This window comes from Coregonus lavaretus (assembly GCF_964263955.1).
Source record: "Coregonus lavaretus genome assembly, chromosome: 18".
Taxonomy (NCBI): Eukaryota; Metazoa; Chordata; class Actinopteri; order Salmoniformes; family Salmonidae; genus Coregonus; species Coregonus lavaretus.
Genome location: NC_140005.1, coordinates 14075334 through 14102461, shown reverse-complemented (window position 1 = coordinate 14102461; position 27128 = coordinate 14075334). Strand labels below are relative to the sequence as shown.

At 46.4% G+C, this 27128-nt stretch overlaps 1 pseudogene across 1 annotated transcript; it reads left to right on the top strand.

Annotated features, from left to right (window-relative positions):
* LOC311145322 (protein GREB1-like) lies at positions 1–26277 on the top strand (annotated as a pseudogene). Its single transcript, XR_014615588.1, has 27 exons — positions 1–154; positions 447–554; positions 746–922; positions 1602–1784; positions 4181–4297; positions 11059–11088; positions 11253–11630; positions 11820–11948; positions 15050–15247; positions 17689–17846; positions 19698–19887; positions 20152–20288; positions 20389–20743; positions 21220–21355; positions 21438–21653; positions 21785–21958; positions 22130–22289; positions 22454–22556; positions 22839–22994; positions 23236–23300; positions 23613–23691; positions 23817–23978; positions 24399–24561; positions 24742–24754; positions 24806–25006; positions 25347–25485; positions 25575–26277. The product of XR_014615588.1 is annotated as a protein GREB1-like (transcript).
* The last annotated feature ends 851 nt before the right edge of the window (positions 26278–27128 follow it).

The window sequence follows — 27128 nt, the reverse complement described above, 5'->3', positions numbered from 1 at the left end:
ATGGGGAACTCGTATGCGGGCCAGCTGAGGACCACGCGTTTCCAGGAGGTGCTTCATAACTCCATCGAGGCTTCGCTCCGCTCCAACACTGTGGTGCCACGGCCTGTCTTCTCACAGCTCTACCTGGAGGCAAAGCAGCCACCCCCATACAACGGTGTGTGTGTAGGTGTGTGTGTGTGTATATGTGTGTGCTGCATGTGTGTGTTTGTGTGTGTATATGTGTGCCACAGGGGGTTGGTGGCACCATAATTGGGGAGGATGGGCTCGTGGTAATGGCTGGAGCTGAATAGGTGGAATGGTATCAAATACATTAAACACATGGTTTGATACCATTCCATTTGCTCCGTTCCAGACATCATTATGAGCCGTCTTCCCCTCAGCAGCCTCCACTGGTGTATGTGTGTGTGTGTGTTATAACACTGTAATGAGAATGTGTGTGTCAGTAGGCCAGGTGGAGAATGAGGATGTGGAGGAGGAAGATGGCTCGGAGTCCAACAGCCCCCCCGTCCCGTACCAGACGAAGCCCCCGCCAGAGGGATGCTGCACCACGGACGGTACAAACACACAAACGGTTCCCTCAGTTCTGCCCCCTCACTGTCTTAGGCTGCCTGGCCTGCTTAGGCTTCTGTCTGGTGGAAAGAGATCTCTGTCTGTCTGGTTACAGGTCAGGGTAACATTGTTTAACAGTTTGTGTGTGTCTGTGTGTGCATGCCTACCTAAGCGTCCGTGTGTGTGTCCCTCTCAGGGTTCTGCCAGGCGGGTTGAGACCTGCGTCTGTCCTCCCTGGTGTCAGAGCCTCGAGACGTGCCCCCAGGGTTCCTGCTGGTAGGGGCCAAGTCTGCAGGCGCACCAGACACCCTGCTGGTGTGTGCAGTCGACCGTAGGTTCCTGCCCGATGAATGGGGGCGCAACGCACTGCTAGGTGAGACACACACATACAGATACACACACACACATAGGCATGCACACACACACACACACACACACACATTCACACACACACACACACACACACACACACACACACACACACACACACACACACACACACACATAGAAATCCAAGTCTATAGCAAGGCTAGGCAACCCCTGGTCCAGAGGAAGGGAAATGGAAGAGTAAGGGTGAGAGGATAGATGGATAGGTTTGCAGTTAGATGGATGGAGAGAGGGAGAGTGGGGTTAGCAGGAGATACAGTGAAAGAGGGAGGGAGAGTGGGGGCTGAAGAAGGAAAGGGAGTGAGTGAGGCATTGAGGAAGCTGAAATGAGAGAGGCAGAGAGACAAAAAGTAAGAAAGAGAGAATAACACAGAAAAAGAGAGAGAAAGAAAGAGAGAGGTTATAGAGAACAGGGTCAGGGTACCCTGACTGCAGTCACACACACATTATTAGTCCCTCTACCTGGGCTCTGCTACACACATACACACACACACACCCGGAACACCGACCCACAGCACAGCTGTAACCATGGAAAAATCATCACTCACACACTCTTTCTCTCGCTACGGGAGAAAAGGGTTATTGTTACTCCACTGAGTCACCACATGATATACACACACACACACACACACACACTGACCCAGTGTTTGTGTGGTCCTCCTCAGGGTTCTCGGGGAACTGTATGGGTTGTGGAGAGAAGGGTTTCCGCTACTTCACAGAATTCTCCAACCACATCAACCTGAAGCTGAGCACCCAGCCAAAGAAACAGAAGACCTTAAAGTACCACCTGTACAGGAACAACCAGCGACAGCTGGTCAGAGGGGCTGCTATCTGCTGGAAGGGCCTCGGTAAGACGGGGGGGGGGGGGGGTGGATCCTCTGCATTATCATTAACAGCAGACTCGTACATTTCCTCAGTGAAAACAATATACTGAGCAAATGTCAAATTGGCTTTTTACCAAATTACCGTACGACAGACCACGTATTCACCCTGCACACCTTAATTGACAAACAAACAAAAACAAAACAAAGGTATTTGGTATTTTATTAGGATCCCCATTAGCTGTTGCAAAAGCAGCAGCTACTCTTCCTGGGGTCCACACAAAATATGAAACATGACATAATACAGAACATTACTAGCCAAGAACAGCTCAAGGACAGAACTACATAAAACATTTTAAAGGCACACGTAGCCTAGATATCAATACATACACACAAACTATCTAGGTCAAATAGGGGACAGGCTTCTCATGCTTTGTCGATTTCAAAGATCTTTTGACTCAATTTGGCACGAGGGTCTGCTATACAAATTGATGGAAACCAGTGTTGGGGGAAAAACATACAACATTATAAAATCCATGTACACAAACAATAAGTGCGCAGTTAAAATTGGCAAAAAAACACACATTTCTTTCCACAGGGCCGTGGGGTGAGACAGGGATGCATCTTGAGCCCCACCCTCTTCAACATATATATTAACAAATTGGCGAGGGCACTAGAACAATCTGCAGCACCCGGCTTCACCCTACTAGAATCTGAAGTCAAACGTCTACTGTTTTGCTGATGATCTGATATTTCTGTCCCCAACCAAGGGCCTACAGCAGCACCTAGATCTTCTGCACATATTCTGTCTGACCTGGGCCCTGACAGTAAATCTCAGTAAGACAAAAATAATGGTGTTCCAAAAAAGGTCCAGTTGCCAGGACCACAAACACAAATTCCATCTAGACACTGTTGCCCTAGAGCATACAACAACAAAAAAATACTCGGCCTAAACATCAGCGCCACAGGAAACTTCCACAAAGCTGTGAACGATCAGAGAGACAAGGCAAGAAGGGCCTTCTTTGCCATCAAAAGGAACATAAAATTCAACATACCAATTAGGAACTGGCTAAAAATACTTGAATCAGTTATAGAACCTATTGCCCTTTATGGTTGGGCGGTCTGGGGTCCGCTCACCAACCAAGAATTTGCAAAATGGGACAAACACCAAATTGAGACTCTGCATGCAGAATTCTGCAAAAATATCCTCAGTGCGCAACAAAAAACACCAAATAATGCATGCAGAGTATAATTAGGCCGATACCCACTACTTATCAAAATCCAGAAAAGAGCAGTTACATTTGAGGTGGAAACTGAGGTGGAAACTGAGTTGCACTTCCTAACCTCCTGCCAAATGTATGACCATATTAGAGACACATATTTCCCTCAGAATACACAGACCCACAAAGAATTGGAAAACAAATCCAATTTTAATAAACTTCCATATCTATTGGGTGAAATACCACAGTGTGCCATCACAGCTGCAAGATTTGTGACCTGTTGCCACAAGAAAAGGGCAACCAGTGGACAACACACACCTTTGGAAATACAACCCATATTTATGTTTATTTATTTTCCCTTTTGTACTTTAACTATTTGCACGTCGTTATAACACTGTACATAGCCATAATAGAACATTTGAAGAGAGAGAGAGAGAGAGAGAGAGAGAGAGAGAGAGAGAGAGAGAGAGAGGGAGAGACAGAGAGAGAGAGAGAGAGAGAGAGAGAGAGAGAGAGAGAGAGAGAGAGAGGGAGAGACAGAGAGAGAGAGAGAGAGAGAGAGAGAGAGAGAGAGAGAGAGAGAGAGAGAGAGAGAGAGAGAGAGAGAGAGAGAGAGAGAGAGAGAGAGAGAGAGAGAGAGAGAGAGAGAGAGAGGTTTAGTGGTTTACGCTCTCCATGTGTATCTCTGCTGTAGTTTTGTAGACAGGGCTTGTCTGGGGGAGGTGTGTTTAGGAGAGGAGGGGTCTGTGACCCTACCTGTCTGTCCAGGTGTGGAGGGCAGAGGTCTGGGGTCAGAGTTCAGGACAGGGGTCAGAGGGAAAATAGGGGTCGGGGTCAGTGTCAGAGCCTGTGGCTAGACTTACTGTGTTATTGATAAAGCCTGTGGTATTTCTGAAGGACAGATACAGTTAGTCCAGCTACAGTTACAGGCAGTCTTCTTTACCCTGGCTGATCAGGAAGGGGGTTTGGGATGAGTCTCTACTCTACAGTAACTAGAGTAGAGGAAGTACAATTAACATTACCATAATCACTGGAGGGACTCATGGAGAAACTTGAGTCAACTTAGTACAGGACCATTGACTGTGTTTTAATGGTTTTGACTGTGTGTGTGTAGCGAAATGCTAATCTGTACGTGAGTGTGTGTGTGTGTGTGTGTGTGTGTGTGTGTTGCTGTGTGGCTGACTATTTGTTCTGTCTTTACAGAGAGCAGAGGGAGACAGACAGTGCCCAATGCCTCTGACGGGCATGTAACCTCAGACGATCACCTCCTCAACCCAGCGGTCACCGCTCACTCTGCACACACACCCAGCAGCTACACAGGTACACACGTGCACGCAGGCACACACACACAAATACACACACGCACACACACACAAATACACACACACACAAATACACACTCACACTCACAGACATACCCACACACATACACATACCGTACACACACACACATACACACTCACATGCATACCCCCCCCCCCCCCCCACACACACACACACACACACACACATACTACATACAGTTGAAGTCAGAAGTTTACATACACCTTAAACTCAGTTTTTCACAATTCCTGACATTTAATCCTAGTAAAAATTCCCTGTCTTAGGTCAGTTAGGATCACCACTTTATTTTAAGAATGTGAAATGTCAGAATAATAGTAGAGAGAATTATTTATTTCAGCTTTTATTTATTTCATCACATTCCCAGTGGGTCAGAAGTCTACATACACTCAATTAGTATTTGCTAGCATTGCCTTTAAATTGTTTAACTTGGGTCAAACATTTCAGGTAGCCTTCCACAAGCTTTCCACAATAAGTTGGGTGAATTTTGGCCCATTCCTCCTGACAGAGCTGGTGTAACTGAGTCAGGTTTGTAGGCCTCCTTGCTCGCAAACGCTTTTTCAGTTCTGCCAAAACATTTTCTATAGGCTTTTCTATAGCCCCGTGTAGCTCAGTTGGTAGAGCATGGTGCTTGCAACGCCAGGGTTGTGGGTTCGATTCCCATGGGGGGCCAGTATGAAAATGTATGCACTCACTAACTGTAAGTCGCTCTGGATAAGAGCGTCTGCTAAATGACTAAAATGTAAAATGATTCAGGTCAGGGCTTTGTGATGGCCACTCCAATACCTTGACTTTGTTGTCCTTAAGGCATTTTACCACAACATTGGAAGTATGCTTGGGGTCATTGTCCATTTGGAAGACCATTTGCGACCAAGCTTTAACTTTCTGACTGATGTCTTGAGATGTTGCTTCAATATATACACATAATTTTCCAACTGCACATGGATCTTTGTCCCCATGTGCAGTTGCAAACCGTAGTCTGGCTTTTTTTTTATGGCACGCAGTGGCTTCTTTGCTGAGCGGCCTTTCAGGTTATGTCGATATAGGACTCGTTTTGCTGTGGATATAGATACTTTTGTACCTGTTTCCTCCAGCATCTTCACAAGGTCCATTGCTGTTGTTCTGGTATTGATTTACACTTTTCGCACCAAAGCACGTTCATCTCTAGGAGACAGAACGCGTCTCCTTCCTGAGCGGCATGACGGCTGCGTGGTCCCATGGTGTTTATACTTGCGTACTATTGTTTGTACAGATGAACGTGGTATCTTCAGGCGTTTCGAAATTGCTCCCAAGGATGAACCAGACTTGTGGAGGTCTACCATTTTTTTTCTGAGGTCTTGGCTGATTTCTTTTCATTTTCCCATGATGTCAAGCAAAGAGGCACTGAGGTTCAAGGTAGGCCTTGAAATACATCCACAGGTACACCTCCAATTGACTCAAATGATGCCAATTAGCCTATCAGAAGCTTCTAAAGCCATGACATCATTTTCTGGAATTTTCCAAGCTGTTTAAAGGCACAGTCAACTTAGTGTATGTACATTTCCGACTTCAACTGTAAGTGTCTACTAGATTACCATTGTTGTTGTTGGTCTGTGAGTGTGAGTGTGTATTTGTGTGTGTGTGTAATACTGAGCTATGGTTATACTGCAGTGGCTGGCTGACTGGCTGGTTGGCTGGTTGACTGGCTGGCTGGTTGACTGGCTGGCTGATGGACTGGCTGGCTGGCTGACTGGCTGGCTGGTTGACTGTGTCTGGCTGGTTGACTGGCTGGCTGGTTGACTGGCTGGCTGATTGACTGGCTGGCTGGCTGACTGGCTGGCTGGTTGACTGTGTCTGGCTGGTTGACTGGCTAGCTGGCTGGTTGACTGGCTGGCTGATTGACTGGCTGGCTGGCTGATTGACTGTCTAGCTGGCTGGTTGACTGCCTGGCTGGCTGGCTGGTTGACTGGCTGGCATGCTGGCTGGCTGGCTGGCTGGCTGTTGACTGGCTGGCTGGCTGGATGACATGGCTGGCTGATCTGTTGGATAAAAGTAATATAAATGAATGAACAAACAAACAAAGAAACAGAATGCACTGTATTTAGGGTGTCTGTATGATGTAATGAATGAATGTCAGTTGTCATTCAAGAGGACATTATTCTGTGCATTGTGAAACATCCCCCACCCCCAAGACATACATACAGTGGGGAAAAAAAGTATTTAGTCAGCAACCAATTGTGCAAGTTCTCCCACTTAAAAAGATGAGAGAGGCCTGTAATTTTCATCATAGGTACACGTCAACTATGACAGACAAATTGAGGAAAAAAAATCCAGAAAATCACATTGTAGGATTTTTTATGAATTTATTTGCAAATTATGGTGGAAAATAAGTATTTGGTCACCTACAAACAAGCAAGATTTCTGGCTCTCACAGACCTGTAACTTCTTCTTTAAGAGGCTCCTCTGTCCTCCACTCGTTACCTGTATTAATGGCACCTGTTTGAACTTGTTATCAGTATACAAGACACCTGTCCACAACCTCAAACAGTCACACTCCAAAAACCACTATGGCCAAGACCAAAGAGCTGTCAAAGGACACCAGAAACAAAATTGTAGACCTGCACCAGGCTGGGAAGACTGAATCTGCAATAGGTAAGCAGCTTGGTTTGAAGAAATCAACTGTGGGAGCAATTATTAGGAAATGGAAGACATACAAGACCACTGATAATCTCCCTCGATCTGGAGCTCCACGCAAGATCTCACCCCGTGGGGTCAAAATGATCACAAGAACGGTGAGCAAAAATCCCAGAACCACACGGGGGGACCTAGTGAATGACCTGCAGAGAGCTGGGACCAAAGTAACAAAGCCTACCATCAGTAACACACTACGCCGCCAGGGACTCAAATCCTGCAGTGCCAGACGTGTCCCCCTGCTTAAGCCAGTACATGTCCAGGCCCGTCTGAAGTTTGCTAGAGTGCATTTGGATGATCCAGAAGAGGATTGGGAGAATGTCATATGGTCAGATGAAACCAAAATATAACTTTTTGGTAAAAACTCAACTCGTCGTGTTTGGAGGACAAAGAATGCTGAGTTGCATCCAAAGAACACCATACCTACTGTGAAGCATGGGGGTGGAAACATCATGCTTTGGGGCTGTTTTTCTGCAAAGGGACCAGGACGACTGATCCGTGTAAAGGAAAGAATGAATGGGGCCATGTATCGTGAGATTTTGAGTGAAAACCTCCTTCCATCAGCAAGGGCATTGAAGATGAAACGTGGCTGGGTCTTTCAGCATGACAATGATCCCAAACACACCGCCCGGGCAACGAAGGAGTGGCTTCGTAAGAAGCATTTCAAGGTCTTGGAGTGGCCTAGCCAGTCTCCAGATCTCAACCCCATAGAACATTTTTGGAGGGAGTTGAAAGTCCGTGTTGCCCAGCGACAGCCCCAAAACATCACTGCTCTAGAGGAGATCTGCATGGAGGAATGGGCCAAAATACCAGCAACAGTGTGTGAAAACCTTGTGAAGACTTACAGAAAACGTTTGACCTGTGTCATTGCCAACAAAGGGTATATAACAAAGTATTGAGAAACTTTTGTTATTGACCAAATACTTATTTTCCACCATCATTTGCAAATAAATTCATTAAAAATCCTACAATGTGATTTTCTGGATTTTCTTTTCTCATTTTGTCTGTCATAGTTGACGTGTACCTATGATGAAAATTACAGGCCTCTCTCATCTTTTTAAGTGGGAGAACTTGCACAATTGGTGGCTGACTAAATACTTTTTTTCCCCACTGTAACAGTGCGTTGCTTGTCCTGTCAGGTACACTCAATGCGGGACCACCTAAAAAGAGACAAAGGCTGGTCTCCTGAGTCTTCTGCTGTAGCTGAGTCTGCTGTGAAGACCCCCCATCTTCCTCTTCTTCCTCCTCTTCCTCATCACTCACCAATTGGACCAAACCAGGTAGGAGAGCTCAGAGAGAGAGAGAGTGAGAGAGAGAAAGGGTGAGATGGTGTGTGTGTGTGTGTGTGTGTGTGTGTGTGTGTGTGTGTGTGTGTGTGTGTGTGTGTGTGTGTGTGTGTGTGTGTGTGTGTGTGTGTGTGTGTGTGTGTGTGTGTGTGTGTGTGTGTGTGTGTGTGTGTGCGTGTGCGTGTGCGTGCACGTGCAAGCGTGTGTTAGACAGCCTATAGGGAGGAGGTCAGAGACCTGGCAGTGTGGTGCCAGGATAACAACCTCTCCCTCAACGTGACCAAGACAAAGGAGATGATTGTGGACTACAGGGAAAACTGAGCACGCCCCCATTCTCATCGACAGGGCTGTAGTGGAACAGGTTGAGAGCTTCAAGTTCCTTGGTGTCCACATCACCAACGAACTATCATGGTCCAAACACACCAAGACAGTCGTGAAGAGGGCACGACAAAGCCTATTCCCCCTCAGGAGACTGAAAAGATTTGGCATGGGTCCTCAGATCCTCAAAAAATTCTACAGCTGCACCATCGAGAGCATCCTGACTGGTTGCATCACCGCCTGGTATGGCAACTGCTCGGTCTCCGACCGCAAGGCACTACAGAGGGTAGTGCGTACGGCCCAGTACATCACTGGGGCCAAGCTTCCTGCCATCCAGGACCTCTATACCAGGCAGTGTCAGAGCAAGGCCCTCAAAATTGTCAAAGACTCCAGCCACCCTAGTCATAGACTGTTCTCTCTGCTACTGCACGGCAAGCGGTACCGGAGTGCCAAGTCTAGGTCCAAAAGACTTCTCAACAGCTTCTACCCCCAAGCCATAAGACTCCTGAACAGCTAATCACGGCTACCCGGACTATTTGCACTGCCCCCCCACCCCATATTTTTACGCTGCTGCTACTCTGTCAATTATTTATGCATAGTCACTTTAACTCTACCCACATGTACATATTACTTCAACTACCTCAACTAGCCGGTGCCCCCGCACATTGACTCTGCACCGGTACCCCCCTGCATATATAGCCTCCCTACTGTTATTTTATTTTACTTCTGCTCTTTTTTTCTCAACACTTTTTTGTTGTTGTTTTATTCTCCTTTTTATTACAAAATAAATGCACTGTTGGTTAAGGGCTGTAAGTAAGCATTTCACTGTAATGTCTGCACCTGTTGTATCCGGCGCATGTGGCCAATAAAATGTGATTTGATTTGATTTGATTTGATGTCAGAAGCTACCTAGAATACCACTGTATCAGTCTTCTAAAGGGTGTAGTTACCACTGTATCAGTCTTCTGCAGGGTGTAGTTACCACTGTATCAGTCTTCTACAGGGTGTAGTTACCACTGTATCAGTCTTCTACAGGGTGTAGTTACCACAGGATCAGTCTTCTGCAGGGTGTAGTTACCACTGTATCAGTCTTCTGCAGGGTGTAGTTACCACAGGATCAGTCTTCTGCAGGGTGTAGTTACCACAGGATCAGTCTTCTACAGGGTGTAGTTACCACTGTATCAGTCTTCTGCAGGGTGTAGTTACCACAGGATCAGTCTTCTACAGGGTGTAGTTACCACTGTATCAGTCTTCTGCAGGGTGTAGTTACCACAGTATCAGTCTTCTACAGGGTGTAGTTACCACTGTATCAGTCTTCTGCAGGGTGTAGTTACCACTGTATCACTCTTCTACAGGGTGTAGTTACCACTGTATCAGTCTTCTGCAGGGTGTAGTTACCACTGTATCAGTCTTCTACAGGGTGTAGTTACCACTGTATCAGTCTTCTACAGGGTGTAGTTACCACAGGATCAGTCTTCTGCAGGGTGTAGTTACCACTGTATCAGTCTTCTGCAGGGTGTAGTTACCACTGTATCAGTCTTCTGCAGGGTGTAGTTACCACAGGATCAGTCTTCTACAGGGTGTAGTTACCACAGGATCAGTCTTCTGCAGGGTGTAGTTACCACTGTATCAGTCTTCTGCAGGGTGTAGTTACCACAGGATCAGTCTTCTGCAGGGTGTAGTTACCACAGGATCAGTCTTCTGCAGGGTGTAGTTACCACTGTATCAGTCTTCTGCAGGGTGTAGTTACCACAGGATCAGTCTTCTGCAGGGTGTAGTTACCACAGTATCACTGTCTCTCTGCTTTGTTTCTGCTACTTGCTGAGTGTGTTCCTGCGCCTACAGACAATGCCCCCCCAGTGAGTGTGTTCCAGGGGTCCTCCAACCCCCCCTCTACCCTCGGGCCGTCTGTCACAGTGCCTGATCAGCTGCTGCACACCTGCAGACTTCAGCCAGTCATCTTCAGAGGTCAAACTGAGTGTGTGTGTGTGTGTGTGTTAGTGTGTGTGTGTGTGTGTGTGTGTGTGTGTGTGTGTGAGTGTGTGTGTGTGTATGTGTGTGTGTGTGTGTGTGTGTGTGTGTGTGTGTGTGTGTGTGTGTGTGTGTGTGTGTGGGTGTGTGGGTGTGTGGGTGTGTGTGTGCGTGCGTGCGTGCGTGTGTGCATGTGTGTGTGTGATGTTCCTGTACCTCAGTGATATTAAATGCAAGTTTGCAACAAAACCCAGCAGACACTGATGCCCTCGAGGACTGGAGTCTGAGCCACTGTCTTAAAGCCCCCTAGCTTAGCAGTGGAAAGAAAGGTCCTCTGCTATAGCTCACCCCTTCACCTCAATATGTTACTCACCTCTCTCTCTCTCTCTCTCTCTCTCTCTCTCTCTCTCTCTCTCTCTCTCTCTCTCTCTCTCTCTCTCTCTCTCTCTCTCTCTCTCTCTCTCTCTCTCTCTCTCTCTCTCTCTCTCTCTATACTACTCACTGTATACTACCTGGTGCAACTAGGTGAGAGAGAGAGAGAGAGAGAGAGAGAGAGAGAGAGAGAGCAATCCGTAAAGCTTCAGCGATGCTGATTGAATAGAACTCTAAATTGTGCAGAACGTACTATTACATTGAGACAGTCAATAAAAACCTAGTTGGTAGTAACTGGTTATTGTCGTTTCCCCCAGGCCCAGACCAGGTCCCGCTTATTGAGGACCTGGAGCAGATCTTCATGCGTTCCTGGAGAGAGTCCCACCTCAGTAGGATCCGCCAGTACCAGCAGCCCCAGCCCCAGCCTGGCCTCTCCCTCCCCCAGGCTTCCTCCACCCTGCCTGGGCTTCCAATGCCCCATGCCCAGCCCCTCACCCCCTCCCAGCTGCCCTGGCTGGCCCAGCTGGCAGCCTTGTCATGTGGGGAGGGAGTGGTGGTTCTGGGAGAGAAGGCCTCAATGGCTCTGGGGCTGGCTGACACCTTCACTAAGCTGATGGAGGGACAGCTGGCCAACTATGTGGTCATCATCTGTACAGCCAAGGGACAGGAGACAGAGTCCTGCATGGTGGTGACAGGTGTGTGTGTAAAGGGGTTGGGAGGGGGGGTGTAATACGTTTTGTGGGTGCCTGTGTCTGTAAGTGTGCTGTGTGTGTGTTTGTCTCACATCGACTGAAGTTACAGAACTTTTGTTTGTGCATGCGTGTGTACGTGCGTGTGTGTGTGCATGTAATACCTGTTTGTGTGTGTGTGTGTGTGTGTTGTAGGTCAACACCAGTGTCGTGCCCTGACCGAGGGGATGTTCAGTCCCAGTGAAGGTCTGAGAGAGATCAGTCAACAGCTGTCCTCTGGAATGACCCACGAGCTCACTACCTTCTGCAACTCTCTGAGACCTGGTAAGTGAGTGAGTGAGTGAGTGAGTGAGTGAGTGAGTGAGTGAGTGAGTGAGTGAGAGAGAGAGAGAGAGAGAGAGAGAGAGAGAGAGAGAGAGAGAGAGAGAGAGAGAGAGAGAGAGAGAGAGAGAGAGAGAGAGAGAGAGAGAGAGAGAGAGAGAGAGAGAGAGAGAGAGAGAGAGAGAGAGAGAGAGAGAGAGAGAGAGAGAGAGAGAGAGACCCAGAAAACCTGAGCCTACGCCTTCACTATGGGGAATCACTAAAACAATACAGAAATACACTATGGAAAAAGAAGGAACAGCATGTAAAAATCAGCTCAATGTAATTGAAGAATCCATAGACTGGGAAAATTGGAAAACACTAAACAAACAACAACACGAAGAGCTATCTATCCAAAACGGAGATGTATGGGTACACCACTTCTCCAATCTTTTTGGCCCTATAACAAAGAACAAACGGCAAAAAAATATACATGATCAAATGCAAATCTTAGAATCAACTATTAAAGACTACCAGAACCCACTGGATTCTCCAATTACATTGAATGAACTACAGGACAAAATACAAACCCTCCAACCCAAAAAGGCCTGTGGTGTTGATGGTATCCTCAACGAAATGATAAAATATACAGACCACAAATTCCAATTGGCAATACTTAAACTCTTTAACATCATCCTTAGCTCTGGCATCTTCCCCAATATTTGGAACCAAGCACTGATCACCCCTATCCACAAAAGTGGAGACAAATTTGACCCCAATAATTACCGTGGGATATGCGTCAACAGCAACCTTGGGAAAATCCTCTGCATTATCATTAACGGCAGACTAGTTCATTTCCTCAGTGAAAACAATGTACTGAGCAAATGTGAAATTGGCTTTTCACCAAATTACCATACGACAGACCACGTATTCACCCTGCACACCCTAACTGACAAATAAACAAACCAAAACAAAGGCAAAGTCTTCTCATGCTTTGTTTATTTCAAAAAAGCTTTTGACTCAATTTGGCATGAGGGTCTGCTATACAAATTTATGGAATGTGGGGTTGGGGGAAAAACATGCGACGTTATAAAATCCATGTACACAAACAACAAGTGTGTGGTGAGAATTGGCAAAAAACACTCAAATTTCTTTCCACAGGGCCGTGGGATGCAGTTTAAGCCCCACCCTCTTCAACATGTATATCAACGAATTGGAGAGGGCACTAGAACAGTCTGCAGCACTCGGCCTCACCCTACTAGAATCTGAAGTCAAATGTCTACTGTTTGCTGATGATCTGGTGCTTCTGTCACCAACCAAGGAGGGCCTACAGCACCTAGATCTTCTGCACAGATTATGTCAGACCTGGGCCCTGACAGTAAATCTCAGTAAGACAAAAATAATGGTGTTCCAAAAAAGGTCCAGTTGCCAGGACAACAAATACAAATTCCATCTAGACACCGTTGCCCTAGAGCACACAAAAAACTATACATACCTCGGCCTAAACATCAGCGCCACAGGTAACTTCCACAAAGCTGTGAATGATCTGAGAGACAAGGCAAGAAGGGCCTTCTATGCCATCAAAAGGAACATAAAATTTGACATACCAATTAGGATCTGGCAAAAAATACTTCAATCAGTTATAGAACCCATTGCCCTTTATGGTTGTGAGGTCTGGGGTCCGCTCACCGACCAAATTGAGACTCTGCATGCAGAATTCTGCAAAAATATCCTCTGTGTACAACAAAAAAAAAACGAATAATGCATGCAGAGCAGAATTAGGCCGATACCCGCTAATCATCAAAATCCAGAAAAGAGCCGTTAAATTCTATAACCACTTAAAAGGAAGTGATTCCCAAACCTTCCATAACAAAGCCACCTACAGAGAGATGAACTTGGAGAAGAGTCCCCTAAATAAGCTGGTCCTGGGGCTCTGTTCACAAACACAAACAGACCCCACAGAGCCCCAGGACAACAACAACACAATTAGACCCAACCAAATCATGAGAAAACAAAAACAGAATTATTTGACATATTGGAAAGAATTAACAAAAAAACTGAGCAAACTAAAATGCTATTTGGCCCTAAACAGAGAGTACACAGTGGCAGAATACCTGACCACTGTGACTGACCTAAACTTAAGGAAAGCTTTGACTATGTACAGACTCAGTGAGCATAGCCTTGCTATTGAGAAAGGCCGCCGTAGGCAGACCTGGCTCTCAAGAGAAGACAAGCTATGTGCACACTGCCCACAAAATGAGGTGGAAACTGAGCTGCACTTCCTAACCTCCTGCCAAATGTATGACCATATTAGAGACACATATTTCCCTCAGATTACAGAGATCCACAAAGAATTCGAAAACAAACCCAATTATCTACTGGTTGAAAAACCATAAGACCTGTTGCCACAAGAAAAGGGCAACTAGTGAAGAACAAACACCATTGTAAATACAACCCATATTTATGTTTATTTATTTTCCCATTTGTACTTTAACTATTTGCACATTATTACAACACTGTATATAGACATAATATGACATTTGAAATGTCTTTATTCTTTTGGAACTTCTGAGTGTAATGTTTACTGTTAATATCTATTGTTTATTTCACTTTTGTTTACTATCTACTTCACTTGCTTAACATACGTTTCCCATGCCAATAAAGCCCTTAAATTGAAATTGAAACTGAATTGAGAGAGAGAGAGAGAGAGAGAGAGAGAGAGAGAGAGAGAGAGAGAGAGAGAGAGAGAGAGAGAGAGAGAGAGAGAGAGAGAGAGAGAGAGAGAGAGAGAGAGAGAGAGGAGAGAGGGAGAGAGGGAGAGAGGAGAGGAGAGAGAGCGAGAGAGAGAGAGAGACAGACGGACGGAGAGAGCTACAGGCAGCCCCCAAAAACCAGCCACAGACAGACACACAGACAGAGCAGAGAGCCCTAAGGACTCCTGCTCAGGTGAGACATACACACTGATCAGAAAATGTTTGTTGTCTGACTGAGCTACATGCTGTATGTGTGTGTAGAATTACATTTGTATCTGTGTGTGTGGGGGTGATTTTGTGTCCATGCGTGCGCATACATGCATTGTGTATATACATTGTGTCTAATATGTGTGTTTCCACATGTGTGTGTAGAATACCGTGTGGAGTGGTGGGAGGTACGGCCCATCCAGTTGGTGGTTGCCAGGAAGCTGCTGTCCCATGTGTGTGCCATCGCTGACTCCAGCACTCAGAACCTGGACCTGGGCTCCTTTGACAGGGTCAACTTCCTCATCTGTGTCCCTCCTTCTGAGGTCACCTTCCAACAGACTGTACTGCATCTCTGGAACTCAGGTAACTGTCACTCCTCTCTTCCCTCCTCTCTTCCCTCCTCTCTTCCCTCCTCTCCTCTTCCCTCCTCTTTCTCCTCCTCTCTTCCCTCCTCTCTTCCCTCCTCTCTTCCCTCCTCTTCCCTCCTCTTTCTCCTCCTCTCTTCCCTCCTCTCTTCCCTCCTCTCTTCCCTCCTCTCCTCTCTTCCCTCCTCTTTATTTTACTTCTATCCCACCTTTCATCAGACTCTTCTTCTTCTACTTCTTCTTCTTCTTCTTCTTCTTCTTCTTCTTCTTCTTCTTCTTCTTCTTCTTCTTCTTCCCGCTCGTCCTCCTCCCCCTTCTTTCCTCCACCTCCATCCCTCCTGAGGTGACTTCCAGGAAGTTGTCTTCAGGTCTTGTTCTCCTCTGTCTGATGTCTGTTGTGTAGCAGGCTGAAGACACAGAGCCCCCTGCTGGTGTGTTTTATAAATTCAGAGATGTGTTGGCTCTCGTTACTCAAACTTTCACCTGAAACACATTGTTGCCATGTGTGTGAAGGGAAAGGGGATACCTAGTCAGTTACAAAACTGAATACATACAACAAAATGTGTCTTCTGCATTTAACCCAACCCTCTGAATCAGAGAGGTGCAGGGGGCTGCCTTAATCAACATCCACGGGGAGCAATTGTTGTTGGGGTTAACTGTCTTGCTCAAGGGCAGAACGGCTGATTTTTACACCTTGCCAGCTCTGGGATTCGAACTAGTTACCTTCTGGTTACTGGCCCAGAGCTCTTCACCACTAGGCTACCTGTCGTGTGTGTGTGTGTGTGTATATACAGTGGGGGGAAAAGTATTTAGTCAGCCACCAATTGTGCAAGTTCTCCCACTTAAAAAGATGAGAGAGGCCTGTAATTTTCATCATAGGTACACGTCAACTATGACAGACAAAATGAGAAAAAAATTTCCAGAAAATCACATTGTAGGATTTTTTATGAATTTATTTGCAAATTATGGTGGAAAATAATTATTTGGTCAATAACAAAAGTTTCTCAATACTTTGTTATATACCCTTTGTTGGCAATGACACAGGTCAAACATTTTCTGTAAGTCTTCACAAGGTTTTCACACACTGTTGCTGATATTTTGGCCCATTCCTCCATGCAGATCTCCTCTAGAGCAGTGATGTTTTGGGGCTGTCGCTGGGCAACACGGACTTTCAACTCCCTCCAAAGATTTTCTATGGGGTTGAGATCTGGAGACTGGCTAGGCCACTCCAGGACCTTGAAATGCTTCTTACGAAGCCACTCCTTCGTTGCCCGGGTGGTGTGTTTGGGATCAGTGTCATGCTGAAAGACCCAGCCACGTTTCATCTTCAATGCCCTTGCTGATGGAAGGAGGTTTTCACTCAAAATCTCACGATACATGGCCCCATTCATTCTTTCCTTTACACGGATCAGTCGTCCTGGTCCCTTTGCAGAAAAACAGCCCCAAAGCATGATGTTTCCACCCCCATGCTTCACAGTAGGTATGGTGTTCTTTGGATGCAACTCAGCATTCTTTGTCCTCCAAACACGCCGAGTTGAGTTTTTACCAAAAAGTTCTATTTTGGTTTCATCTGACCATATGACATTCTCCCAATCCTCTTCTGGATCATCCAAATGCACTCTAGCAAACTTCAGACGGGCCTGGACATGTACTGGCTTAAGCAGGGGGACACGTCTGGCACTGCAGGATTTGAGTCCCTGGCGGCGTAGTGTGTTACTGATGGTAGGCTTTGTTACTTTGGTCCCAGCTCTCTGCAGGTCATTCACTAGGTCCCCCCGTGTGGTTCTGGGATTTTTGCTCACCATTCTTGTGATCATTTTGACCCCACGGGGTGAGATCTTGCATGGAGCCCTAGATCGAGGGAGATTATCAGTGGTCTTGTATGTCTTCCATTTCCTAATAATTGCTCCCACAGTTGATTTCTTCTAACCAAGCTGCTTACCTATTGCAGATTCAGTCTTCCCAGCCTGGTGCAGATCTACAATTTTGTTTCTGGTGTCCTTTGACAGCTCTTTGGTCTTGGCCATAGTGGAGTTTGGAGTGTGACTGTTTGAGGTTGTGGACAGGTGTCTTTTATACTGATAACAAGTTCAAACAGGTGCCATTAATACAGGTAACGAGTGGAGGACAGAGGAGCCTCCTAAAGAAGAAGTTACAGGTCTGTGAGAGCCAGAAATCTTGCTTGTTTGTAGGTGACCAAATACTTATTTTCCACCATAATTTGCAAATAAATTCCTTAAAAATCCTACAATGTGATTTTCTGGATTTTTTCTCTCAATTTGTCTGTCATAGTTGACGTGTACCTATGATGAAAATTACAGGCCTCTCTCATCTTTTTAAGTGGGAGAACTTGCACAGTTGGTGGCTGACTAAATACTTTTTTTCCCCACTGTATGTGCACGTGTGTGTGTTTAATCCCTGTCTGTGTGTGTACTCTAGGTGTCCTCCAGGACCTGGGGTTGGAGCAAGAGTGTCTGTCTCAGAGAGAGGCAGAGCGCTACGTGGTGAAGATGGACCAGGAGGCCTAGGTGCACAAACTGGAACCCCAAGACACTCTACATCCTGGTTCATGACCACGCTCACTGGGACATCAGCAGGTGTGTGAATTTGATTGTGTTTGCGTGAATACTTGTGTATATGCGTGTGTGTGTGTGTCCTTGTGTTTCTAACATGACCATATGTACAGTTGAAGTCGGAAGTTTACATACACTTAGGTTGGAGTCACTTGTAACGCCAAGGTAGTGGGTTCGATCCCCGGGACCACCCATACACAAAAATGTATGCACGCATGACTGTAAGTCGCTTTGGATAAAAGCGTCTGCTAAATGGCATATTATATTATTATTATTATATTAAAACTCGTTTTTCAACCACTCCATACATTTCTTGTTAACAAACTATAGTTTTGGCAAGTCGGTTAGCACATCTACTTTGTGCATGACACAAGACATTTTTCCAACAATTGTTTACAGACAGATTATTTCACTTATAATTCACTGTATCACAATTCCAGTGGGTCAGAAGTTTACATACACTAAGTTGACTGTGCCTTTAAACAGCTTGGAAAATTCCAGAAAATGATTTAGAAGCAAAAAGATAGGCTAATTGACATCATTTGAGTCAATTGGAGGTGTACCTGTGGATGTATTTCAAGGATTACCTTCAAACTTAGTGCCTCTTTGCTTGACATCAGGGGAAAATCAAAAGAAATCAGCCAAGACCTCAGAAAAAAATGGTAGACCTCCACAAGTCTGGTTCATCCTTGGGAGCAATTTCCAAATGCCTGAAGGTACCACGTTCATCTGTACAAACAATAGTACGCAAGTATAAACACCATGGGACCACGCAGCCGTCATACCGCTCAGGAAGGAGACGCATTCTGTCTCCTAGAGATGAACGTACTTTGGTGCGAAAAGTGCAAATCAATCGGAGAACAACAGCAAAGGACCTTGGGAAGATGCTGGAGAAAACAGGTACAAAAGTATCTATATCCACAGTAAAACGAGTCCTATATCGACATAACCTGAAAGGCCGCTCAGCAAGGAAGAAGCCACTACTCCAAATCCACCATAAAAAAGCCAGACTACGGTTTGCAACTGCACATGGGGACAAAGATCTTACTTTTTGGAGAAATGTCCTCTGGTCTGATGAATCAAAAATAGAACTGTTTGGCCATAATGACCATCATTATGTTTGGAGGAAAAAGGGGGTCGCTTGCAAGCCGAAGAACACCATCCCAACCGTGAAGCACAGAGTTTGCAGTATCATGCTGTGGGGGTGCTTTGCTGCAGGAGGGACTGGTGCACTTCACAAAATAGATGGCATTATGAGGAAGGAAAATTATGTGGATATATTGAAGCAACATCTCAAGACATCAGTCAGGAAGTTAAAGCTTGGTCGCAAATGGGTCTTCCAAATGGACAATGACCCCAAGCATACTTCCAAAGTTGTGGCAAAATGGCTTAAGGACAACAAAGTCAAGGCATTGGAGTGGCCATCACAAAGCTCTGACCTCAATCCTATAGAGATTTTGTGGGCAGAACTGAAAAAGTGTGTGCGAGCAAGGAGGCCTACAAACCTGACTCAGTTACACCAGCTCTGTCAGGAGGAATGGGCCAAAATTCACCCAACTTATTGTGGGAAGCCTGTGGAAGGCTACCCAAAACGTTTGGCCCAAGTTAAACAAAGTTAAAGGCAATGCTACCTAATACTAATTGAGTGTATGTCAATTTCGGACCCACTGGGAATGTGATGAAATAAATAAAAGCTGAAATAAATCATTCTCTCTACTATTATTCTGACATTTCACCTTCTTAAAATATAGTGGTGATCCTAACTGACCTAAAACAGGGAATTTTTACTAGGATTAAATGTCAGGAATTGTGAAAAATGTATTTGGCTAAGGTGTATGCAAACTTCCGACTTCAACTGTATCCTATGGTTCCTAGTGGATCGTATGGTGCCAGCGGTGGTGACTCCGGCGGTGGATTGGTGGACAGCCCGCTCAACTCCCGTCAGATCAGAGACGCCACCAACATCTTGACTCTCCACGTCACCTCATTCCCCTTCGCCCTGCAGACACAACACACACGCATCAGCCCTTACAACGAGATTCACTGGCCCTCTGCTTTCACTAAAGTTAGACACTCTCTCACACACACACACACACACACACACACAGAGTCACACACACATACACAGTTGTCTCAAACTCTTGTGTGTGTGTGTGTGTGTGTGTTTGTGTGTGTGTGTGTGTGTGTGTGTGTGTGTGTGTGTGTGTGTGTGTGTGTGTGTGTGTGTGTGTGTGTGTGTGTGTGTGTGTGTGTGTGTGTGTGTGTGTGTGTGAGTGAGTGTGTGTGTGAATGTGTGTATATGTGTGTGTGTGTGTGTGTGTGTATGTAGGACATGGATCTGTACCATGAGAAGACACGTTACTTTGGTGTGTCTGAGCTGCTGGACTCGACTCGTTCAGGCAGCGGCTTGCCTCTCCTCCGCTATGACAGCTCCTTCCAAAGCATGGCCTCTGCCCTGGAGGAGAGGTAACACACACATACGCACATAACACACACATATGATTTAATTTGGGCTATCGAAATGACACAAGCATGTAACTAATAACTCAATTCCTTGATCCCCCAGGTTCCCCAGGCTACACAGTGCAGTGATCAGGACCCAGGTTTTAAAACAACACTACTGTGTCGCCCTGATGGCCGTGTCGGGCCGGCCTGGCTCAGGGGGGCGAAACCTACATAAACACACCTCTGTCGAGACGCTGGAGATCGTCCAGAGCCTGCTCAGCTCCGCCCAGCGATGCCCCTCCCACCACGGTCACATGGTGCTGCTACGGCTCCCCTCATTGGCTCTGGCAGGGTGGGCCCACCAACGGCTGGTGCGGATCAGACAGAGACTGGGGCTGGGGGAGCGCTTTGAGATCATCCTGGGAAACCCCAGCCAAGCCCTTAGCATAGGACAGAGCTTCACTGAGCGCATCAAGGTAGGGTTAAACCACAGGACAACTGAGCCGTGTGTATCAAGGGTCTCAGAGTAGGAGTACTGATTTAGGCTCAGTTTAGCCTTTTAGATCACATGAACAGGGATAAGGATCCTGGTTAGCTTCTGCTTGTTACATCACGTGACAGTTAGCTACAGTAGATTCCTTAGTTGACAGCATTGTAAAACAATCTCAAAGTAAGGCAGGTGACATATACTTTAACCTTATTAGATCTATTTTTGTCTTAGTACTTGTCTTAAGCATGTGTGCGTGTGTGTGTGTGTGTGTGTGTGTGTGTGTGTTTGTGTGTGTGTGTTGTGTGTGTGTGTGTGTGTGTGTGTGTGTGTGTGTGTGTGTGTGTGTGTGTGTGTGTGTGTGTGTGTGTGTGTGTATGTGTGTGTGTGTGTGTGTGTGTGTGTGTGTGTGTGTGTGTGTGTGTGTGTGTGTGTGTGTGTGTGTCTGTGTGTGTGTGTGTCCAGGCGTGGCTGAAGATCCAGGAGACAGACTGGGTTCCCTACCCTGCATCCTCATCCTCTCTGGGGTGGATAAGAGCGTCTGCTAAAATGACTAAAATGTAAATGTAAATGTAGACTCCCTGGGAGTGTCCCTACCCAGGTACGCACGCACACACATACACAGACACACATACACAAACATTGGTTGATTGATTGATGTATCTTCTCTCTCCTCCAACCAGATCGTTGAAGTACTGTGACCTGCATGTGATAAGCTCTTCCTACCTGCAGCGCACAGCGTTGGAGCAAGAGCTTGGATTGGCTGCCTACCTGGTGAGGGTGGAGTCCCAGGGGTCACAACCCCACGGCCACGCCTCCGGCCTGGGCAGTGACCTATCACACAAACTCATCAGAACCGACAACGAGGAGGAGGAGGGGGGAGAGAACGGTGAGCAATGGTGCGCCATCCACTGGCCACGTTCAATTAAATTAAATACAACTAAATTCTAGCAATTCAAGAAGACAATTTCATTTCAATGTGGGTGTTTCTAACACTAAACAACAAATGTGACTGTTTATATATCAACAGTATAACTCACCTCTTCCTCTTCTCTTCCCTCTGCTCCTGGGGGGTGAGCCGCCCCCCTTCCCTGCTGCTGCCCCGGGGACTCTATGACATCATCAAGGCGTGCGACGGGAGTGGGCTGCCTCGCTGCACCTCTTTCTTGCCACACCTGTCTGTGGCCTGGGCCAGCTCCTTCAGGTAGGAACAGTCTCACACACACACACACACACACACACACACACACACACACACACACACACACACACACACACACACACACACACACACACACACACACACACACACTGTTGAGTAAGATGATGCTGTATATCAACGTTTCTAATTAAGCTTTCCTTTCCTCTGTGTCAGACCTCTGCTAAGTAAGATGATGACCTGTACAGAACAGTCTCTGTACTACCGCCAGTGGACCATCCCACGGCCTCACCACATGGACAGCAGCAACCGCCCTGCAGAGGGGCGCACTGACAACTTCCATCCCCGCAGACTGCTGCTCAGTGGACCCCCACAGGTATACACACACACACACATGCATGCATGCACACACACTTGACAGACACACACACACATGCAGAATACTGCTCAGTGGAAACACACACACACAGACAAGTACATAGCCTTACACACACACACACACCCAAACACACGCCATACTGACTCCTGTAACCTGTTCAGGTGGGGAAGACAGGGGCGTACCTCCAGTTTCTGGGCATCCTGTCTCGTATGCTGATCAGACTGATGGAGGTGGACATCTATGATGAGGACGATATCAACTACAGTGAGTTACCATGACAACACTCCCCTGCCCTCTTTCCGTTACGACTACACTCTTCAGACCCACAGCCTCAGAGCCGTAATAGTCCAGCGGCTCATTGAGCACCTCCCATTCAACTGAATGTGATGACAGATAGATACATCACCTGAGCCGTGCTGAGAATTCAAAACTATAAAGGCCAACGGTCCAATATTCTAGAAAATGGCTGTGAAGACGAGGACGTGGTTTGGACTCTGATAACCCTACATGAGGTTGTTTTAAGGTGCTATTAGCTGTTATGAATAGGTGGTCAGCTGGAGTGTGTCCAGTACCAGCCAGCCTGTGCCTCCTGGCCAGTCACAGACACACTGAGGGGCATGCCGTTCGACTACACCATCCACGACCCCAAATATGACGACATCAGCACTGTCTACTGCCCTGACTACTGCCCCAACACTGATGGTAGGACGGGACGTCTCTCTAGGACCATAACATTATCATAGGCAGTCTTACTAGATCATTGTCTTGGACCTCCTGATCTCTTGTTCTACGATTGTAGAAAAACCGAACTAGATAAATAATGCTAAACTCTGTAGCTGTGTACAGTATGTGGTTGTGGTTTTCAGATGCTCCATGGTTATTCCATGGTTATAGACTGGTGTTCTCCTGGTCGACTGACCCCCAGCCCCTGCTCTCTCCCCAGGAAACCCCAGACATCAGGAGGACGTGTATCTGCAGAGGCGTACGGCCAGAAATCTGCTAGGGGGAGTGAGCAGGTAGGTACACGTGTCAAGGAGAAGAGTAGAGAAATGGACCATAGCCATACTCTACTAATCCCTTCCTCGAACCCACAATCTTTCTCAGTGAAGTGAGGATGCACTGCGTAATCTCACCACCAGGGAGCTCCCAAGAGCCTATTTTTCCTCTCTTACCCTTTCTTTCCTATAATACTTCCATATCTGAAACCTCCACTAACATATACAGTCAACATAATACATAGTATAGAAACCCTGAGAAGATCAAATCTTTGCAGAACCCACTCAACCATGTATATGTTTCTCCTTCCCCCTCAATTGGTAGAGCATGGCGCTTGTAACGCCAGGATTGTGGGTTCGATCCCCGGGACCACCCATACGTAAAAATGTATGCACACATGACTGTAAGTTGCTTTGGATAAAAGCGTCTGCTAAATGGCATATTATTATTATTATTATTATTATTATTATTATTATTATTATCAGAACCCTGACTGTATCAAGAGTCCCATCTTCACCCCGACAACAGGTCGTCATGAGCATTTACTGTTCAACCTGTACCACGCCATGGATGGGGCGGCCCACCTCCACGTCTTGGTCATCAAGGAGTACGAGATGGCTGTCTATAAGAAGTACTGGCCCAACCACATTATGCTGGTGCTGCCCACCGTCTTCAATGGAGCTGGGATCGGTACACCATTACCACCTCCAGCTCCACTCTCTTTCTCACTAACAGACTCATTCTCTCACTCACTCTCACTCCCCGTCCCTTCATCTATCTCTCACCCTCTCCCGCCACACAACAGACAAACTAACTAACTTACTGACTAACTAACTAACTAACTAACTAACTAACTAACTAACTAACTAACTAACTAACTAACTAACTAACTAACTAACTAACTAACTAACTAATTACCTAACTAACTAACTAACTAACTAACTAACTAATTACCTAACTAACTAACTAACTTACTGACTAACTAACTAACTAACTAACTAACTAACTAATTACCTAACTAACTAACTAACTAACGTACACTATGAAACACAGAGACAATGTTTCCTGATGTCTCCCTCTCTGACCTCTGACCTCTGCCCCCTCCCCCAGGTGCAGCCCACTTCCTGATCAAGGAGCTGTCCTACAACAACCTAGAGTTGGAACGCAGCCGCATGGTGGAGGGAGGGGGGCCGCCAGCAGACGTCTGGCCCGTCATCATCCTCTCTGACGACTCCTGCGTCATGTGGAACGCTGTGGACCTGGACTCACACAGGTTCACACTCACACACACACACACTCACACACAAGGAATGATTCTCAGATACACACACACACAGACAAAACCACACACACACACACAACCAGACACACACACACTCACAACATCATCTTCAAATCAAATGTGGTGTTCCGCAGGGATCGATTCATATCCCTCTGTAATGTGATGTCTCAGTTGTAATGTTGTTGTAACGTTCATGCTAGGACCATTGTAATGTTGATGTAATGTGTGGTTTCAGATGACTGACGTCCCCACCTCGGTCCAGCCGTCTCAGTATATCGGTGCCCCGGACAGCAAGCATCCATTCCTGGCCACGCCTGCACAGCTACTGCTGGAGAAATACCTGCAACACACCAGCCAACGCCTGTTCCCCCTCAGCACACGCAACTACACACACCCCATACTGTCTGTGGACTGCTACCTCAACCTGGGGCCTGAGGTACACACACACCCCATACTGTCTGTGGACTGCTACCTCAACCTGGGGCCTGAGGTACACACACACCCCATACTGTCTGTGGACTGCTACCTCAACCTGGGGCCTGAGGTACACACACACCCCATACTGTCTGTGGACTTCTACCTCAACCTGGGGCCTGAGGTACACACACACCCGCACACACACACACAAATACATATGTGATTGTTTCGATGTCAGATCAGTCATTGGTGCGTCTCTCTTTCCCTCCCTCCTTCCTTCCCTCCATCCTTTCCTCTCTCTCTCTCTCTCTCTCTCTCTCTCTTTCTCTCGCTCTCTCTCTCTCTCTCTCTCTCTCCAGGTGACGGTGTGTTTTGTGAGTTCCAGACCTCACTCCATCAACATCTGTACTACAGGGCTGCTGTTCAGTGGCCTGCTGCTCTGCTTTTGGGATTCCTTTGTCACGCCACGATTCCTCAAGAGCTTTCACTTCCTCAAAGGTACATGCACACAGACCCATGCAGACACACACACACACACAGAGAGAAGTCATCACTTCTTCAACGGTATTCTCTCGTCCCTCCTCCAGGGGCGAATCTGTGTGTGATATGTGCTCGACCGCAGCTCTCCGAGACAGACGGTGGTGAGGCTGGAGCTCGAGGACGAGTGGAGGTTCCGGCTGAGTGACGAGTTCCAGACAGCCAACGCTAAAGAGGACCGCCCCCTCTTCTTCCTCACAGGGAAACACATATGAACCCCTCTAACTCCTAAACCCATGAATCTCAACCCGTACCCCTCATCTTGAACCCTGCTGTATGTTCAAAACAGAAAGCCAAAAACGGTCTGTACTCTTCTGGTGGATCAGGCCAATAACCCATAGAGACAGTAGCTGCTAGTGAATACAGCTATGAGTCTGTGACTGGTATGCCTCTGTTTACTGTAGTATTGCTGTAGTATTTACTACAATACTCCAATACTCCAATCAACCCTCCACCTCTCTGTTGTGATGTGTTAAAAGTCATCATTCCACAGTGTATGCCACCGTTCTTATTGTAGTTAATGAGGTATAGTTTCTTTGTAAACGTTTTTTGTGATATACAGTGATTAAATATTTTGCATGTATGTTGACAGTTTTGTGTCATGTAAAAAGTACTTATATATGCAAAAGAGGACGTTTTCTTTAGTGATTTCACGCCAATGTTTTTTAAGAGGTGTTACATGTGTATGTGGTTTTAATTTCTGACGCTCCATGTTTGTGGTTTCCTGATGATCAATATGTTGAGAAACATGAATTGATGGTGTCATGTTCTATAGACACAATGTCCTGTGTACTGTATGTTTTACTATGTATACATGTGCATATTCTGAAAACAGTCTCAATCTATTTTACAGTATCTGCTGTTGGTTATACTGTACATCCGTAGAGGTTGGTGCTCTTCTGAATTATGTTTTTTACCATCAGGTCCTGGAGAGCCACTGGGAGTGCAGGCTTTCATTCCAGCCCAGCACTAACACACCTGTTTAAAATAATCAAATAAACACAGGCTTCAGTCTGGACCAGGATTAGTTGATGCAGGGCTGGAACAAAAGCCTATGCACCCATTTGCTGTCCAAGTACTGGAGTCAAAAAACCCTGCTCTAAACATTGACTCTGCGCGTCACACATCTCTCACTGCAACTCTAGTTTACCGCCACTAGGGGGTAGTGTCTCCCTCTTTATTCCTTCGCATTCTTCGCGCTACACACAGGAGACTCAACACTATCTGTGGCCAGCAGAGGGAAGCACACATTATACATTTAAACTGACAGTCGGTGGAAGCTATCGCCACTGGGCTCAAATTGAGGACAGTATGTGAACAGTAAATCAAGTCCAATTGAAATGTGCCTTACTGACACCAAACAGTGTTACCTTACACCTAAGTTTTTCCTCTTATCGAATCACTAAGAGAATCTGTCATTATGTAAGAGTCTTGTGTCCTACTGTAGTTATACAGTAGTATTCACCTGCAGTAGATAGTGATGAAACATGGTGCAGTGCTGTACCAGCTAGGGCCGGAGGGGGGAGGAGGGGGGAAGTGGACAGGGGTTCCAAGGGGGCAGACAGGGACGTCTATGGCCATTCAACTGAGCTGTGTACCCTGGG